Source organism: Theropithecus gelada, chromosome 4 (assembly GCF_003255815.1).
Source record: "Theropithecus gelada isolate Dixy chromosome 4, Tgel_1.0, whole genome shotgun sequence".
Classification (NCBI taxonomy): domain Eukaryota; kingdom Metazoa; phylum Chordata; class Mammalia; order Primates; family Cercopithecidae; genus Theropithecus; species Theropithecus gelada.
In genome coordinates, this window is record NC_037671.1 from 106,388,407 (window position 1) to 106,406,550 (window position 18,144).

Here is an 18,144-nt window from a genome sequence, read left to right on the forward strand (position 1 = left end):
ATGCTTGTGGTTCTAGCCACACATGGTAGGCTGAGGTGGGGAGATTGCTTGAGTCCGGGAGGTCAAGGCTGCAGTGAGACATGTTCAGGCCACTGCACTCTAGCCTGGGCAGCAGAGTAAAACCCTGTCTCAGGAAAAAAAAAAAAAAAAAGTAGATTGTATTTAAGAGTGACTGACATCTATGTGTCCCCCTCCCCCCAACCAAAAGCATTTAAACTTGTAAATCAAGCCCTTTAATACTATCCATTGAAGAGATCCAAGAGTCTAGAGTGGGGGTCCCCAACCTCTAGGCCATGAACTGGTACTAATTCTGTGGCCTCTTAGGAACTGCGCTGCACAGCAAGAGGTGAGCGGTGGGTTAGCGAGCATTACTGCCTGAGCTCCACCTCCTGTCAGATCAGCAGGGGCATTCAGATTCTCACAGGAGTGTGAAGCCCGTTGTGAACTGCGCATGCCAGGGATCTAGGTTGCCTGCTCCGTAATGCCTGATAATCCAAAGTAGAACAGTTTCATCCCGAAACCATCGCCATGCGTTGAGTGCTGTGTTCTAGGTGTGCAAGGATGAGGTAAAATAGGGATTGAGAAGCAAGAACAATGTAAGCTGTTCAAAAAGTGAAACAAGATCACTCCTTATTGTGGACAGGACAGTTGCTCATCCAGGATCCATTTCTCTCTCCTCTCCTTACTTACTAATAAAACCGTAATTTTCTTCAGGTATTCACTGCTCCTGCTAATGATTAACTTAGGAAAGGATATATCATCCAATTCTAGCCTAAGAGATATGAGGGAATTCCACCACTGAGCTCCTAGGAAAGACCCACGTAGAAGTGGGAGTTGTTTCCTCTAGATGTTGCCCTGTCTTGATAGGACATGCTGAGGGCTATTGTAGCCAAACTGCTCCCAGGCTGATGATGAAGACAACAGTAAGGAAGGCAGAGCACAGACAGAGAGGGCTTCAATAGCACTGAGTTGTCATGGTAAACTATCCTGGATGCCTGACTACCTCTGCATGTTCAGTTAGAGGAAAATACCTACCTTCACTTTTATGTTTATTTAATAGGGTTTTCCATTTTTTTGCTGCTGAAAGCATTCCAATGAATTTACTCCGAGATGAAAAAATGGTTATACTATATGAAGTCTAGATATGCCAACATTAACAACTGCTAGAACATGTAAGTATTTCCTTAGGATGGTATATTAGTTATCTATTGCTGCGAAACAAATTAGCATCTTAAAACAACTGACATTTATTATTTCACAGTTTCTGAGGGTCAGGAATCCAGGAATGGCTCAGCTGGCTGGTTCTGGCTCATGGTTTCTTGTGAGGTTGCAGTCATGCTGTTGGCTAGGGCTACAGTCATATGAAGGGGTCGAAGAATCTGCTCCAAGCTCAAATGCTTGTCGGCAGTAGGCTTTAGTTCTTGCCACACAGGCCACTCACTTGCCATGGCAGCTGGCTTCCCTAGAGCAAGTGATCCAAGAGAATAAGAACACACCCAAAGAGGAAGAAAGAAGGAAGTTTTCTTCTTTTATATATATATATATTTTATATATATATATAAATATATTTATATTTATATATAAATATTATATTTAATATATAAAAATATATTATATATAAATATATATATATAATATATATATATATATATATTTTTTTTTGAGACAGAATGTTGCTCTGTTACCCAGGCTGGAGTGCAGTGGTGTGATCTTGGGCTCGCCGCAACCTCTGCCTCCCAGGTTCAAGCAATTCTCCTGCCTCAGCCTCCTGAACAGCTGGGATTACAGGTGTGCGCCACCACACCCGGCTAATTTTTGTATCACCATGTTGGTCAGGCTGGTCTTGAACTCCTGACCTTGTGATCTGCCCGCCTCGGCTTCCCAAAGTGCTGGGATTACAAGTGTGAGCCACCGTACCTGGCCTTCTTCACTATATTTTATAATCTAATCTTGGAAGTAACATACCATTGCTTCTACTCTATATTATTGGTCACACAGATCAACTCTAGTACAATGTAGGAAGGGTTTGCACAAGGCGTACAGGGAGGTGGGGCTAATTGGGGGTGATCTTGGTGGCTGACTACCATAGATGAAGTCTGTGATTAGAATTATTGGGGTCAACAGATCTGAATATATAAAAATCTCTTAAAACATTCTTTCAAATTGTTTTCTAGAAAAATTCTTTTGATCTGCATACTAACCAGCCAAGTTTGAGACTATCTTGCCATTAAGTAGAATTACTGTCTTACTTTTCAGATAAAAAGTGACACTTCATTTAAACTTGGGAAGACATTTCATTTATTAGCCATTTGTTCTTCCTCAATGTATTCATTTATTAAAGATTCACTGAGTATAAAAAAAAAGATTGACTGAGTATCTTCTATGTGCAAGGTAAGTACTCATGCCAGTGAGCAAAACCAGAGAGTTATTGTTCTCATAGTTATTACTGTCTAATGGGGAAGCCAAACAATTGGATAACCACACAAAGAAATATAATTATAAACTGAGATACTTCTGACGGGGGAAAATGAACATACTTCTATGACCACATGGAATAAAAGAACTTGGCTGAGACTGGGGTTTCTGGAGACAGCTTCCCTGAGGACATGACACTTGAGCTGACATAGGAAAGATAAATAAGGAGTAAATAGTGAAGGAGATGGAAAAGTGTGTTCCAGGCTACAAGGATTGCCCAAACAGAGAAGGATGTCTATGGATCAGATATCAGGGCTGATACGCAGAGAGTGAAGGTGAGAATGGTACAAGGTGAGGTTGGAGGGACAGACTGAGGTCAGACTGTGTAAGTGTTTTTTGGATCACTTTCAGGATTTTGGACTTTTTTTTTTTGAGATGGAGTCTCACTGTTGTCCAGGCTGTAGTGCAGTGTTGCAATCTCAGCTCACTGCAACCTCTACCTTCCAGGTTCAAGCGATTCTCTTGCCTCAGCCTCCCAAGTAGCTGGGATTACAGGCATGCACCACCATGCCCAGCTAATTTTTTTTTTTTTTAGTAGAGACGGGGTTTCACCATGTTGGCCAGGCTGGTCTCAAACTCATAACATCAAGTGATCCACCCACCTTGGCTTCCCAAAGTGCTGGGATTACAGGCATGAGCCATGGCTCCTAGCCAGCTTTGGACTTTTTTTCTAAGAGTAATGGGATGTCACTGGGAGTAGAAATGGAGACAAAGCATCACCAGATTGGCATTTTGAGATTTCTGGTAGTGTGGAGAACAGACTAAGGAATGGGAGGAGTGTATACAGGGAAGTGAAGGAGGAGGTTACTTGGAGTAGCTTAGGCAAGAGATGATGGTATCTTGGATTGCGTAAAAGGGCAGGTAGGTTCTAACTCCAGGGTGAGCAGGCATGGGGTAAAGCCAGGCTGTGGCCTGGGTCACTGATGGTAGGGGAGTGAGGGAGTGCTCCTACCTATTGTAATGTGAATGTATGTGTCCCTGAAGAATTTATATGTTGAAGCCCTAATCCCTAGTGTGGCTGTTTTTGGAGCATAGAAGTGACTAAGTTTAGAAGAAGTCATAAGGGTGAGGCCTGCGATCCAATAGGATTAGTGTCCTTATCCAGCATCCTTAATTATTTTTAGACACCAAAGAGCTTGCTCACAGCCTCTCTCCCTTGTGAGGACACAGCAGGAAGCAGCTATTTGCAAGCCAGGAAGAGGGCTCTCACTAGAAACTGAATTGGCTGGAACCTTCATCTTGGACTTACTTCTAGCCCCCAGAACTGTGAGAAAATAAATTTCTGTTGTTTATGGCAGTCTAAGCAGACCTAATACACCTACCTTCTTTATACAGTTTAGGGTTCAGTCAGTGATGTTTTGAAAACATATTTATACTGTTTGGAGGAATAGTATAGCCTGGTCTTAACAACCATCATGTTAACATATTGCCTTACATTTTGTTGAAAAGACCCATATTCCAGTTATCTATTTCTGCATAATAAACCAACCCAAAACATAGTGCCATAACACAACAACCATTTTATTATGCCCACTGATTCTGTGGGTCAGGAATTTCAAAGGGGCACTTTGAAGACAGCTTCTCTCTGCTCTGTGATGTCTGGGGCTTCAGTTGGGAAGACCAGAAAAGCTGGGAATAATTCAAAGGGCAGGGGATGATTCCACTGCCTGAAGGATGGAACAGCTGAGTTCCAAGGAACCCACTTCCAATAAGATGGCTTATTCACTCACATGTCAACTAGGCCACTGGGACTGATGATTAGAGCACCTACTCATAGTGTCTCCGTGTAGCTCCTCACCGCATGGTGGTTGGGTTCCAAGAAGGAGCAGACGGAGGGACTGTTCCAAGGTAGTGAGCATTCAGAGAGATCCCTTTACGACCTAGTCTAAGAAGCCACACAGTTCTACTGACTCTATTGGTTGAGGGGCTCACAAGTCCACTAAGGTTTAAGTAGAAGGAGTATGAGGGATGGGAGGTAACAGGAGGAGAGTCAAAGAATTTCCAGCCTTTTTTTTTTTTTTGAGATGGAATCTTGCTCTGTCCCCCAGGCTGGAATGCAGTGGTGCAATCTCGGCTCACTGCAACCTCCGCCTCTGGGGTTCAAGTGATTCTCCTGAGTAACTGGGATTACAGGAGCATGCCACCATGCCCAGCTACGTTTTTCTGTATTTTTAGTAGAGACGTGGTTTCACCTTATTGGTCAGGTTGGTCATGAACTCCTGATCTCATGATCCACCTGCCTCGGCCTCCCAAAGTGCTGGGATTACAGGCTTGAGCCACCGCGCCTGGCCCAGCCGAGCCCAACCATTTCTTTACTTTTTTTTTTTTTTTTTTTTTTGAGACAGAGTCTCGTCTTGTTGCCCAGGGGCATGATCTCAGCTCACTGCAATCTCTGTCTCCTGGGTTCAAGGGAATCTCCTGCCTCAGCCTCTCAAGTTGCTTGGATTACAGGTGCCCACCACCACCGGCTAATGTTTTAAATATTTTTGGTACAGACAGGGTTTTATCATGTTGGCCAGGCTGGTCTCAAACTCCTGACCTCAAGTGATCTGCCTGCCCTGGCCTCCCAAAGTGCTGGGATTACAGGTGTAAGCCACTGCACCTGGTTTTTTTGTTTGTTTGTTTGTTTTGAGACAGAGTCTCACTCTGTCGCCCAGGCTGGAGTGCAGTGGCACGATCTCGTCTCACTGCAACCTCCGCCTCCCAGGTTCAAGTGATTCTCGTGCCTCAGCCTCCCGAGTAGCTGGGATTACAGGTGTGTGCCACCACACTCAGCTAATTTTTGTATTTTTAGTAAAGGCAGGGTTTCACCATGTTGGCCAGGCTGGTCTTGAACTCTTGACCAAGTGATCTGCCTGCCTCGGCCTCCCAAAGTGCTGGGATTACAGGCTTGAGCCACTGCATCGGGCCCAGAGTCTACTTTTAAAGACAGTGCACCAAAGAGAAATTCCTTCTCTGCTCCCTCCCAGTTATGTTTCTGGCAAAGGTGGTGATACGGAAGAGCAAGGCGGGCACCAGGTGAATCTGGTAAGGAGCAGAAGTATTAAGGATGACTCACAAGTTTTTGACTTGAAAATCTGAATGAATGGTGATGTTTTTTATGAAAATAAAGAACAATGGGATGGCTTTGAAGGGAAAGATCATATATGTGGTCTTAGATGTCCTGAGTCTGAGATGCCTGTGAGAACTTCAAGTGGAGATGTTGAGAAAACAGTTAAATATTTAGCTTCAGAGCCCAGCAGTGACCCAGGATGGAGATAAAATTGGGACTCACCAGCCTATAGACAAATGATAATTGAAGGCTTGGGTTTCATTTTCTGAATGGCTTACTCTTGTCCTTTGATCGGAATGGTATTCTATTAAACACTTTACATGCCTAATAGTGATGTTTCATCTCTCAGGCAAATACTCTGCCTTTTAAGATATTTTGCTGTGATAGTTGTAAGTAACCTAGAGTGCCTCCAAATGGTGTACAAATTCAATTTAGACATTTAACAAACAAAAACATTCACCAACTAGATCCACTCTAAATTTGAGGGTCTACTTAATCAAAAGGGCCACTATACATAACTAAGCGTTCTTAGTCACCAACAGTTTCTCTGCCTTCTCAATATGTATATCAACTTTCACTTTATCACTTTGCATATTTAATACTTCTATATTTGATTTCTAACATGTACACTTCACAAAACATTTGCTACTTTTATTTTTTTAATGAAAAAAAAATTGCTAGGCCAGGTACGGCGGCTCAAACCTGTAATCCCAGCACTTTGGAAGGCCGAGGTGGGCGGATCACCTGAGGCCAGGAGTTTGAGACCAGCCCGGCCAACATGGTGAAACCCCATCTCTACTAAAAATACAAAAAATTAGCTGGGCGTGGTGGCAAGCGCCTATAATCCCAGCTACTTGGGAGGCTGAGGCAAGAGAATCTCTTGAACCCAGGAGGCAGAGGCTGCAGTGAGCCGAGATTGTGCCACTGAACTTCAGCCTGGGCAACAAGAGTGAAACTCCGTCTCAAAAAAAATAAAAATTGCTTTCCATCAGGGAATCAAACCCTGGTCTCCCACAAGACAGGCAGGGATACTCATCACTATACAAAAGAGGATATTTGCTACTTTTAAATCTCCTTTAAATAAAAACATTTTGTGGATTAAAAAATACACATATATATAGTACTATTTATTTATTTATTTTTTTGAGACAGAGTCTTGCTCTGTCACCCAGGCTGGCATGCAATGGCACAATCTTGGCTCATTACAACCTCCGACTCCTGGGCTCAAGTGATCCTCCTGCCTCAGCCTCCAAAGTAGCTGGGACTACAGGTGTGCAGCCATCATGCCTGGCTAATTTTTGTATGTTTGGTAGAGACAGGGTTTTGCCATGCTGCCCAGGCTGGTCTTGAACTCCTGGCCTCAGGTGATCTGCCCACCTCGGTCTCCCAAAGTGCTGGGATTACAGGCATGAGCCACTGTACCCAGCCTATAGTACTATTTCTTTTTCTTTCTTTTTTTTTTTGAGATGGGAGTCTTGCTCTTTTGCCCAGACTGGAGTGCAATGGCATGATCTCAGCTCACTGCAACCTTCACCTTCTGGGTTCAAGAGATTCTACTGCCTTAGCCTCCCGACTAGCTGGGATTACAGGCATCTGCCACCACACATGGCTAATTTTTGTATTTTTAGTAGAGATGGGGTTTCTTCATGTCAGCCAGGCTGGTCTCGAACTCCTGACCTCAGGTGATCTGCCTGCCATGGCCTCCCAAAGTGCTGGGATTACATGCATGAGCCACCGTGCCCCAGACAGTACTATTTCTTTTTTCTTTCTTTCTTTCTTTTTTGAGTTGGAGTCTTACTCTATTGCCCAGACTGGAGTGCAATGGTACAATGTTGGCTCACTGCAACCTCTGCCTCCCAGGTTCAAGTGATTCTCCTGCCTCAGCCTGCTGAGTAACTGGGATTATAGGTGTGCACCACCACACCTGGCTAATTTTTGTATTTTTATTTTTATTATTATTATTTTTTTAGACAGAGTCTTGCTCTGTTGCCCAGGCTGGAGTGCAGTGGCGCGATCTCGGCTCACTGCAAGCTCCGCCTCCTGGGTTCACACCATTCTCCTGCCTCAGCCTCCCGAGTAGCTGGGACTACAGGCGCCCACCACCATGCCTGGCTAAGTTTTTTGTATTTTTAGTAGAGACAGGATTTCACTGTGTTAGTCAGGATGGTCTCGATCTCCTGATCTCGTGATCCACCCGCCTCGGCCTCCCAAAGTGCTGGGATTACACGTGTGAGCCCCTGTGCCTGGCCTTTTTTGTATTTTTAATAGAGACAGGCTTTTACCATGCTGGCCAGGCTGGTCTTGAACTCCTGACCTTGAGATCCACCCGCCTTGGCCTCCCAAAGTGCTGGGATTACAGGCGTGAGCCACCGTGCCCGGCCACCAGTACTATTTCTTAAGTGTGGCTGTGGGTGCCTTGTTTTACTTTTATCCTTCACACTGTAGATATCTACCATATACATTATATGTTTGATACATTTCATAACCAAAACAACCATTTTAAACTACTCTCATGGCGGGGCATGGTGGCTCATGCCTGTAATCCCAGCACTGTGGGAGGCTGAGGTGGGTGGATCACTTGAGGTCAGGAGTTCAAGACCAGCCTGGCCAACATGGTGAAACCTTGTCTCTACTGAAAATACAAAAATTACCGGGTGTGGTAGTGCATGCCTGTAACCTTGGCTATTCGGGAGGCTGAGGCATGAGAATTGCTTGAGACTGGGAGGCAGAGGTTGCAGTGAGTGGAGATCGCACCACTGCACTCCAGCCTGGGCAACACAGGGAGACTCTGTCTCAAAATAAATACATAAGTAAATAAAACAAACAAACAAACTCCTCTCAATAGTCTTTAAATCTGAATAAATTCAATATTTTTATTTGCATCAAACGATTTATGACTGTGGTTACTTTATAAAAAAGGATGCCAATAAAATTAAAGGTGTTTATTATCAACACTAGCATCTTCAAAGTATTTGTGAGTGATAGCAGCTGGAACAGATGCCCAGCAAACAATAAAACATGACATGACATGTTTTATTAGCTCATTAATACATGCCTTGGGTACAATGTGAGGGACAGGTTGTGAGTAAATTGACCAATGAAATATACCTCAGAGTATCTTTTTTTTTTTTTTTTTTTTTTTGAGACGGAGTCTCGCGCTGTGTCACCCAGGCTGGAGTGCAGTGGCGCGATCTCGGCTCACTGCAAGCTCCGCCTCCCAGGTTCAGGCCATTCTCCTGCCTCAGCCTCCGAGTAGCTGGGACTACAGGCGCCCGCCACCACGCCCGGCTAGTTTTTTGTATTTTTAGTAGAGACGGGGTTTCACCATGTTAGCCAGGATGGTCTCGATCTCCTGACCTCGTGATCCGCCCGCCTCGGCCTCCCAAAGTGCTGGGATTACAGGCTTGAGCCACCGCGCCCGGCCCCACTTACTCTTTAAATCTTAGTAGTCATGCAGTGTCCTCAAGAAAACTTTCGTGACTGCTCAGACTTGCTTGGATTCTGCTGCTATAGTCATATAGTATCCTGAATCTTCCATTTGCAGCATTTATCATAGTCAGTTAAGTAGTTATAAGTTTAATTAGTCCATCTCTTAATAAGCACCATGGCCGGGCACAGTGGCTCACGCCTGTAATCCCAGCACTTTGGGAGACCGAGGCGGGCAGATCACCTGAGGTCGGGAGTTCAAGCCCAGCCTGACCAACATGGAGAAACTCCATCTCTACTAAAAATACAAAATTAGACGGGCGTGGTAGCGCATGCCTGTTATCCCAGCTACTTAGGAGGCTGAGGCAGGAGAATCCGGAAGGCAGGGGTTGTAGTGAGCTGAGATCGCACCATTACACTCAAGCCTGGGCAACAAGAGCAAAACTCCGTCTCCAAATAAATAAATAAATACATAAGCACCATGAAGACAGGAACCTGCTACATCCCAGAATCTAGCATACACTCTGGCACAGAGCAAGTGCCCAATAAATATCTGCTAATCAAATTAGTAAATCTCTCTAAACCTCATTTCCTTATCTCTGAAGAGTTTATAAAAATATTTNTTTTTTTTTTTTTTTTTTGAGACGTTGTCTTCCTCTGTCACCCAGGCTGGAGTGAAATGGCGTGACCTCAGCTCACTGCAACCTCACCTCCGAGGTTCAAGCAATTCTCCCGCCTCAGCCTCCAGAGTAGCTGGGATTACAGGAGCGCATCACCATGCCTGGCTAATTTTTGTATTTCTAGTAGAGACGGGGCTTCACCATGTAGGCCAGGCTGGTCTCAAACTCCTGACTTCAGGTGATCCACCTGCCTTGGCCTCCCAAAGTGCTGGGATTACAGGTATGAGTGACTGCGCCCGGCCTCACTTTTCCTGTTTCTAATCTACAAAATAAAACTTTCAATATAAACCCCCTTCTACTTTGGTAGGGTCTATTAGCTTCTTTGAACTCAAACTCACTGATTCCCCCTCTCTAGTTGACCTCCCCTGCCCACCTTCATCCATTTTTATGGCAATAGTCTCAAAGCCCTGATCTTCCATTGCTATTATTCCATGCTTCTGTATGCATACATGTACAATAATGTCTACATATGAACACTGTACTCCTCTCTGGCTGCTGGAGGATCGACTAACATCAGGAACTATATGGTAACTATCTGGACCAGGAAGTTCATGACCAACTGACTACTTCAGTGGAAATACAAATGGTCATTGATGTGCTTTATCCTTGGAGGGCAACAGTACCTGAGGCAGAAATTTGGGAAAAATTCACCAAAATGTACAAAATCTCACTGGATGTTATATTTGTATTTGGATTCAGAGCTCACATTGGTGGCGGCAAGAAAACTGGCTCTGGCATGATTTACGACTCGCTGGATTATGCAAAGAAATGTGAACCCAGATATGGACTTGAAAGATATAGCCTGTGTGAGAAGAAAAAGACCTCAAGAAACAAAAAAGCTGAGCAAGAACAGAATGAAGTCAGTCAGGGAGACTGCAAAGGTTGAAGTTGGTGCTGGCAAAAAGAAGGAGTAAAGATTTTGCAATGACTTTGTGGTGATCCTGCAAATTAAATCACCACAAACTACAAAACTGAAGGGGGGGGGAAAAAAAGCCCCTGTAGGTGCTTCATGAACAGCCCTTGACATGGCTTTCCTGAAACTCCAAGTACCAAACCTTTGCCCTCCCCAGCCTGGGAAGGATTGACATTCCAGTTACTAAATGGTTCCTAGCCCTGGAGGGTAGGGCTTAGGTCCTCAGGTTAGAAGCCTCCAGTTAAACTCTTCAAACCAGCTCCCTAATCTCACGCTTGGCCTAGACCACCAGTTCCCCACAAATCTCTTAATCCATCTGACTCCAGTTTACTATTGGTAAAGGTGCCCCAAAACTCAGGGCTTCAAACAACAGTCATTTGTTATTGCTCAGTGTCTTTGGATCAGCTGGGATTCAGCTAATCTAGACTGGTAGCTCTGCCTCTCACTGCACATCTCCAGGTTGGCTGCAGAGGCTCTGCTCCAAGTGTGTCTCACTCCTCCTGGACCAGCAGACTAGCCAGGGCACGTTTCTCTCATGGTGACGACACAGGCCTGAGAGAGCCTCTTACTGGTCAAAGCAATTGGGCCCAGAGTTAAAGGACAGGTAAGTACCCCCTGCCCATAGTGGGAGGACATTACAGTGACATGGCAAAGGGCACGAATGTGTACATAAGTTATCTACTGCTGCGAAAAAAATCTCCCCAAATTTAGCGGTTTAAAGTAAGAGTAAACATTTATCTTCTCACAATTTCTGTAGGTTAAGAATTCAGGAGGTAGGGCACAGTGGCTCATGCCTGTAATCCTAGCACGTTGGGAGGCCGAGGCACGAAGATCCCTTGAACCCAGGAGTTTGAGACCAGCCTGGGCAAGATGGTAGGACCCCATCTCTATTTAAAGTAAAAAGAATTTTTTAAAGAATTCAGGAATGGCTAAACTGGGCTGTTTCAGCTTGGGGCCTCTCATGACAGACTAGAAATGCTATTTTCTGCAAAGAGACAGAAATGAACCTGTACAAATACCCTATACTCCTAATTATTGTCAATTACTTTTTAAACCATATTTTTGTGCAATGCAGTAAGTTTCATGTGCAAATGCTGTTTTGGAGGGGCTTAGCATCAAAATAAAAGACTGTGATATGCAAAGAACAGTTTAAAAGACGCTAGATGTTGACTCAGTTCCACAAAATACACAGTAAGAGAGTAATAAAACAGGAGACATCAATTGTAAATCACTTAATAAATTGAAAGGTAGGATACCTGCTGAACTCCTGGGCCCTGGCCCTATACTTGTTTCCACTGCCAAGAATCTTGTCTGTTGCTTCACACCTGTTTTTATTTCAACGCTCCTCCAGCTGGTCTCTCTGCTTCTAATTTCTTTGGCTTCCAATTTATCCTATTCACAGTTTCTACAATAATCTTTATCAAAGATCTTACTGTATAAGACCCTATGGTTATTTGCTACTGCTTACTATTTTAAATCCAAATTCCTCAATAAAAATGTTCAAGATCTATCCACTGACTTATTTCTCCCTTTAAAAATTATCACCTGGCTGGTCGCAGTGGCTCATGCCTGTAATCCTGGCACTTTGGGAGGCTGAGGCGGGTGGATCCACTGAGGTCAGGAGTTAGAGACCAGCCTGACCAACATGGTCAAACCCCATCTCTACTAAAAACACAAAAATTAGCTGGGCGTGGTGGTGAGTTCCTGTAATCGCAGCTATTCAGGAGGCTGAGGCATGAGAATTGCTTGAACCCGGGAGGCGGAGGTTGCAGTGTGCCGAGATTGTGCCATTGCACTGCAGCCTGGGCAACAAGAGCGAAACTCTGTCTCAAAAAAAAAAAAAAAAAAAAATTATCACCCTTCCCTAGTAAAGCCCCAGTTCTAGCTCCTATTGTACCTTTGTCTCTACCTCAGCCCTCAAGACCCACGTACCTGATTTGTCTAGCACAGCTGCTAGCACATAATAGGTACTCAACATTTGTTGAATGAGCAGTCCTAGAGTAATAACTACAACAGAGTAATAGCTAAAACAGAATGATAGGTTTCTTTCCTTAGATGTAGCTGAACCTGTGTCCAAAGCACCTTTAGGTTTATATTACATACATTTTAATAACACCTGTCTGCCCCTCTGAAATTGAACTGTTGCAGCCTCGAACTCCTGGCTCAAGTGATTCTCCCACCTCCGCCTCCCCAGAAACTCTTCTATTCATCCACCATGCTCCACCTGGGTGGGCCTTCTTTCTACTCCTTGGACAGATTAAGGCAATTCCTTCCTCAGACCTTTGTAGGAGTTGCTTCCTCTTCCTGGAATGTTTTTTTCCACCAACATAGTTGGCTGCTTTTTGTCATTCAGATCTCAACTTAAATGTTATTTCCTAAAACAGGCCTTCCATGAACATCAAATCTAAAGTAAGTCCTTCAATCCTTCACTATCATTTCTCCTTGTTGAGTTATCTCCTATACAGTTACTGCTTCCAGTTATTTCTCTTGTTCATCTCTTCAGGTGATTTCTTATTTACAGTTGGCCTCTCCTCTGAGATGTGAGCTCCATGGGGGCAAAGATGTCTTATTCACTGAGCACTTGTATTTCCAGTGCCTGCCACACAGCAGATGCTCAAAAGACACACTAAATGAATAAATAAACAAATCTGACTTCCCAGCTAATGCTGAATGACAATTTCTTGATCCCAAAAAACTTCAATAGTTTCTTTCTTTCTTCTTCTTTTTTGTTGAGACAGGGTCTTGCTCTGTCACCCAGGCTGGAGTGCAGTGGCGCGGTCTCTATTCACTGCAGCGTCGACCCCCTGGGCTCAGCCTCCCAAGGAGCCACAGGCATGTACCACCATATCTAGCTAATTAAAAATTTTTTTTGTACAGACAGAGTCTCAACATGTTGCCCAGACTGGTCTCAAACTCCTGGGCTCAAGCAATCTTCCTGCCTTGGCCTCCTAAAGTGCTGGGATTACAGGTGTGAGCCACTGTGCTTGGTCCAATAGTTTCTATTGATTCATTTCTACTGTATCTTATAAGGACTCAGCTTTAAAATTACATCTTCCAAGAAGCTCCCTCTGAAACATTTTGAATTCTTAATGCTGCACTTTCTCTTACATATATAGTCTCTTCCTTACAATTTTACATGTGGTCTTATGGGAAAATTGATCTCCTGTGGCTTAATGTGCATGTATTTCCTCTGACCTGTAAGCACCACCAGATCCTTGAGGGTTGGTCTGTGTTCTTTATTGCATTGTTTAGAATGTTCCAGTAGTACTCAATATGCTACTCTTCACACAGCAGAAATTCAATACAAGATCACTAATACACACTTTACCAAAACTGCCTAATATAGCTCTATGGGTACTATAGGATTCATGATAACAAACAATTTAATTAGAATCCAGTGAGAGGCCAGGAGTGGTGTCTCACACCTGTAATCTCAGTGCTTTGGGAGGCTGAGGTGGGAGGATCACTTGAGGCCAGGAGTTCCAGACCAGCCTGAGCAACAAAGGGAGACCCTGCCTTTACAAAAAAATTAAAAAATTAGGCAGGTGTGGTGGTATACAATTGTAGTCCTGGCTTCTTGGGAGACTGAGGTGGGAGGATCCCTACAGCCCAGGAGTTTGAGGCTGCAGTGAGCTGTGATTGCATCACTGCACTCTGGCCTGGGTGACAGAGTGAGACCCTGTCTCTAAATTAATAAACATAAATGTAAGAAAAAAAAATATAAAGACTCCAATGAGAAACAATTAATCTAGAATTTCCAGAGCCTAGCGTGGTGGCACACGCCTGTAGTCCCAGCTACTTGGGAGGTTGAAATAAGAGGATTGCTTGAGGCTAGGAGTTCAAGACCAGCCTGGACAACATAGGGAGATTCTGTCTCTAAAAAACATAAAAATAAAAATAAGTATCTGTAGCATTAGTAATTAAACAATGAAAAACTCAGAACATAATATATTTTTTCTTTTGGTGTTACTTGGGAAGAAATAGTGTCAAATTCAAAGTCCAATTATAGTAAAGCCTGGTAGATAATCACTCCAACTTCATTTCCATATTCTTCAATTCTCCATTCTATTTTTTATTTATTTATTTATTTATTTTTTTTTAAATTTTATTTATTTATTTATTTATTTTTTTTGAGACGGAGTCTCGCGCTGTGTCACCCAGGCTGGAGTGCAGTGGCGCGACCTCGGCTCACCGCAAGCTCCGCCTCCCGGGTTCACGCCATTCTCCTGCCTCAGCCTCCGAGTAGCTGGGACTACAGGCGCCCGCCACCACGCCCGGCTAGTTTTTTGTATTTTTAGTAGAGACGGGGTTTCACCATGTTAGCCAGGATGGTCTCGATCTCCTGACCTCGTGATCCACCCGCCTCAGCCTCCCAAAGTGCTGGGATTACAGGCTTGAGCCACCGCGCCCGGCTTTTATTTTTTTTTAACTTTTTTTTTTCTTTTTGAGATGGAGTCTCACTTTGTTGCCCAGGCTGGAGTGCAATGGCACCATCTCAGCTCACTGCAACCTCTGCCTCCTGGGTTCCAGCGATTCTCCTGCCTCAGCCTCTCGGGTAGCTGGGACTATAGGCGTGTGCTACCATGCCCAGCTAATTTTGTATTTTTAGTAGAGACGGTGTTTCATCATGTTGGCCAGGCTGGTCTCTAACTCCTGACCTTAGGTGACCCACCCGCCTCCGCCTCCCAAAGTGCTGGGATTACAGGCATAAGCCACCAGGCCCGGCTCTGTTTTTATCTTACTAGATTTTTTTTGTTTGTTTACCTAAAAATATTTGCCTATCAGTCTACAAAGATGAATTCCCAAATCACCTTTCTGGAGCTCTTTACTCTTTCATCTGGAGATTCTGCCAGCACCTCAACATTAATTTGACCTCAACTAAACTTATCTGCTTCTCTCTAAAACCAATCTTTGGCTGGCAACTATATAATAAAGTTTTCTGGTCAATTAGATGCAAAACATTGGTGTCATTTTTGATTTCTTATTCCCATGGCCAGTGTACCCAACAGACACACTAAACATGCACTTAGGGTACCAGCAATGCAATAGCACCATAAAATTTATAGGAGGGAAATGCTATATTTGTTATTTATTTTATTTTTTTGAGACGGAGTCTCGCTCTATCACCCAGGCTGGAGTGCAGTGGTGCGATCTCAGCTCACTGCAAGCTCTGCCTCCCAGGTTCACACCATTCCCCTGCCTCAGCCTCCCAAGTAGCTGGGACTACTGGCACTCGCCACCATGCCCAGCTAATTTTTTTTTGTATTTTTAGTACAGACGGGGTTTCACCATGTTAGCCAGGATGGTCTCGATCTCCTGACCTTGTGATCCACCCGCCTCGGCCTCCCAAGGTGCTGGGATTACAGGCGTGAGCCACTGTGCCTCGCCTTATTTTTATAAAAGTCATTATAACATAAATTTTTTAAAGTCCTGAAAATTAACACTTCCAGCCAAGATGGAGCAAAAGGGATGAGGTTTTCTTTCTTGCTTGAAAGAGCTAAAAACTGAAGAAAATATATGAAACAAAAGTTATAAGCCATTTGAAATCAGGCAACAAAAGACAGTGACACCTGAGAAATGGCAAATAAATGAGATGAGTTTCATAATTGTTCCAGCTTCTGCCTGGAGAGAATGCCAGGATGCAGAGGAAACTAACAGTACCTTTGAGTTGAAAAGGTGAACCTGGATGTCTAGAGAAGCCGAAGGGGTTAATTAGGGGCTAGGGTTCATAGGGCAGAGTACACAAGAAGAGAGAGCTGCAGAGAGAGCTCTGAAGGTAAACACAGATCCTCCCTAAAGTCTTCAGCCAAGTATTACCAATGCATCGGTACAAAGAAACTACTAAAGTCTGGAGAAAGAATCACCCAGAAGGAACAGCAGAAACAATCCCCAGAGATCACACAGGGCTGGGAATAATTCCTATTCCACAAGTCAGAGTAAAAAAACTCAAAATTCACAGGGCATCAGCTCAGAAAGGTCTTGCTTTAATAGTGAAAAAAATTAGCCTTAGACTAAATGCTATTCCAGTCCTGCCTAATAAAGCTTAAAAGTAACACCTGAAAGAATCAAACTGTTGTCAGTAACTTAACTACATTCAAGAAGAAAGTTCAAGAATATTTATAGTGATACAAAACTATCTAGTATCCAACAAAATAAATTTCACAATGTCTGGCACCCACCCAAAAATAACCAAGTTGCAAAAAAATAGGGAAATACAACCCATAATGAGGAAAAAAAACCATTCAGCTGAAACCAACCCAGGAAATGACACAGATGATATAATTAGTAGACAGGGATATTAAAACAGTTTTCATAACTATATTCCATATGGCCAAGGAGCTAGAAGAAACACTGAGCATATTAAGTAGAAACACAGAACATGTAAACTGGTCTGCCTGAATGCACACCAACTGAAATTATCCAAAATGGAACACAAATACTAAAAAAGAAGAAGAAACAGTGACTTGGGACAAGTTAAAGCAGCCTACTATGTAACTGAGGTCCCTATAAAAGGGGAGAAAAGGAAAGCCAGAAAAAAAATTGAAGAAATAATAACTTTTTCCCCAAGTTTTACGAAAACTACAAACGCACAGAACCAAGAAGCCCAATGAATCCCAGGCAAAAGAAATATGAAAAAAAGAACATGAAAGTCGTGATGATCTATTTATGACTACAGGAACAAAGATAAAGACGGCAGTGGCTTTCCTGTTGAAAATAATAAAAGCAAGAAGACAATGGAGCAACATCTTTAAAAATACTGAAGGAAAACTAAATTGTCAACCTAGAAATCTATATCCAGTGAACATATATTTCAGGCACACAAAAGCTAAAAGAGTTCATTAGTGGCTGGACGCAGTGGCTGACACCTGAAATCCCAGCTACTCGGGAGGCTGAGGCAGGAGAATTGTTTGAACCCAGGAGAAGGAGGTTGCAGCAAGCCGAGACTGTGCCATTGCACTCCAGCCTGGGCAACAGGGAGAGACTCTGTCTCAAAAAAAAAAAAAAAAAAAAAAAAAGGTTCATTACTATCAGACCTGTCTTACAAGCAAGGTTAAAAGAAATCTTTTAGGAAGAAGGAAAAAAGGAAAATAATACATTCTGGCATTACAGATCTTCTACCATGTGTTATAAACACCTACTTTTGGAATATTACTTTTCAGTATTCCTTTACTCCTATGTGAAGGAAGCCCTGGTCTCAAATATGCTTTCTTTCCATTCACCATGTTATTTCCTCTACCTGGAATGCCATATATATCTCCATCTATAGACATCTTCTCAATCTTTAATGTCCATCTCAAATATAACATTTTTAAAAATGTCTTTTCTGATTCCCCATCCAGATGTGGCTTCTTGTACACATTATCCTCCTGCTATTTTTCTTAATGGGAAAAACTCATTTGGCTCTTTTTACTGTATTTTAGATGGCAGCACAGGGCTTTGCAGGTAGAAGACAATCCTTAACTTCCTAGTGGACTGAATTATCTTTTTTTTTTTTTTTTTTTTGAGACAGGGTCTTGTTCTGTTACCCAGGCCGAAATGTAGTGGCATATACATGGCTCACTGCAGCCTCAACCTCCTGGGCTTAAGCAATCCTTCTG

General features: G+C 43.3%; 1 protein-coding gene and 1 pseudogene across 1 annotated transcript in view; one reads left to right on the top strand and one right to left on the bottom strand.

Annotated features, from left to right (window-relative positions):
- Positions 1–18,144, bottom strand: part of PDSS2 (decaprenyl diphosphate synthase subunit 2) — a 299,355-nt gene that overhangs the window by 63,047 nt on the left and 218,164 nt on the right. The gene's annotated exons all lie outside the window — the stretch shown is intronic.
- Positions 10,217–10,519, top strand: LOC112623570 (annotated as a pseudogene).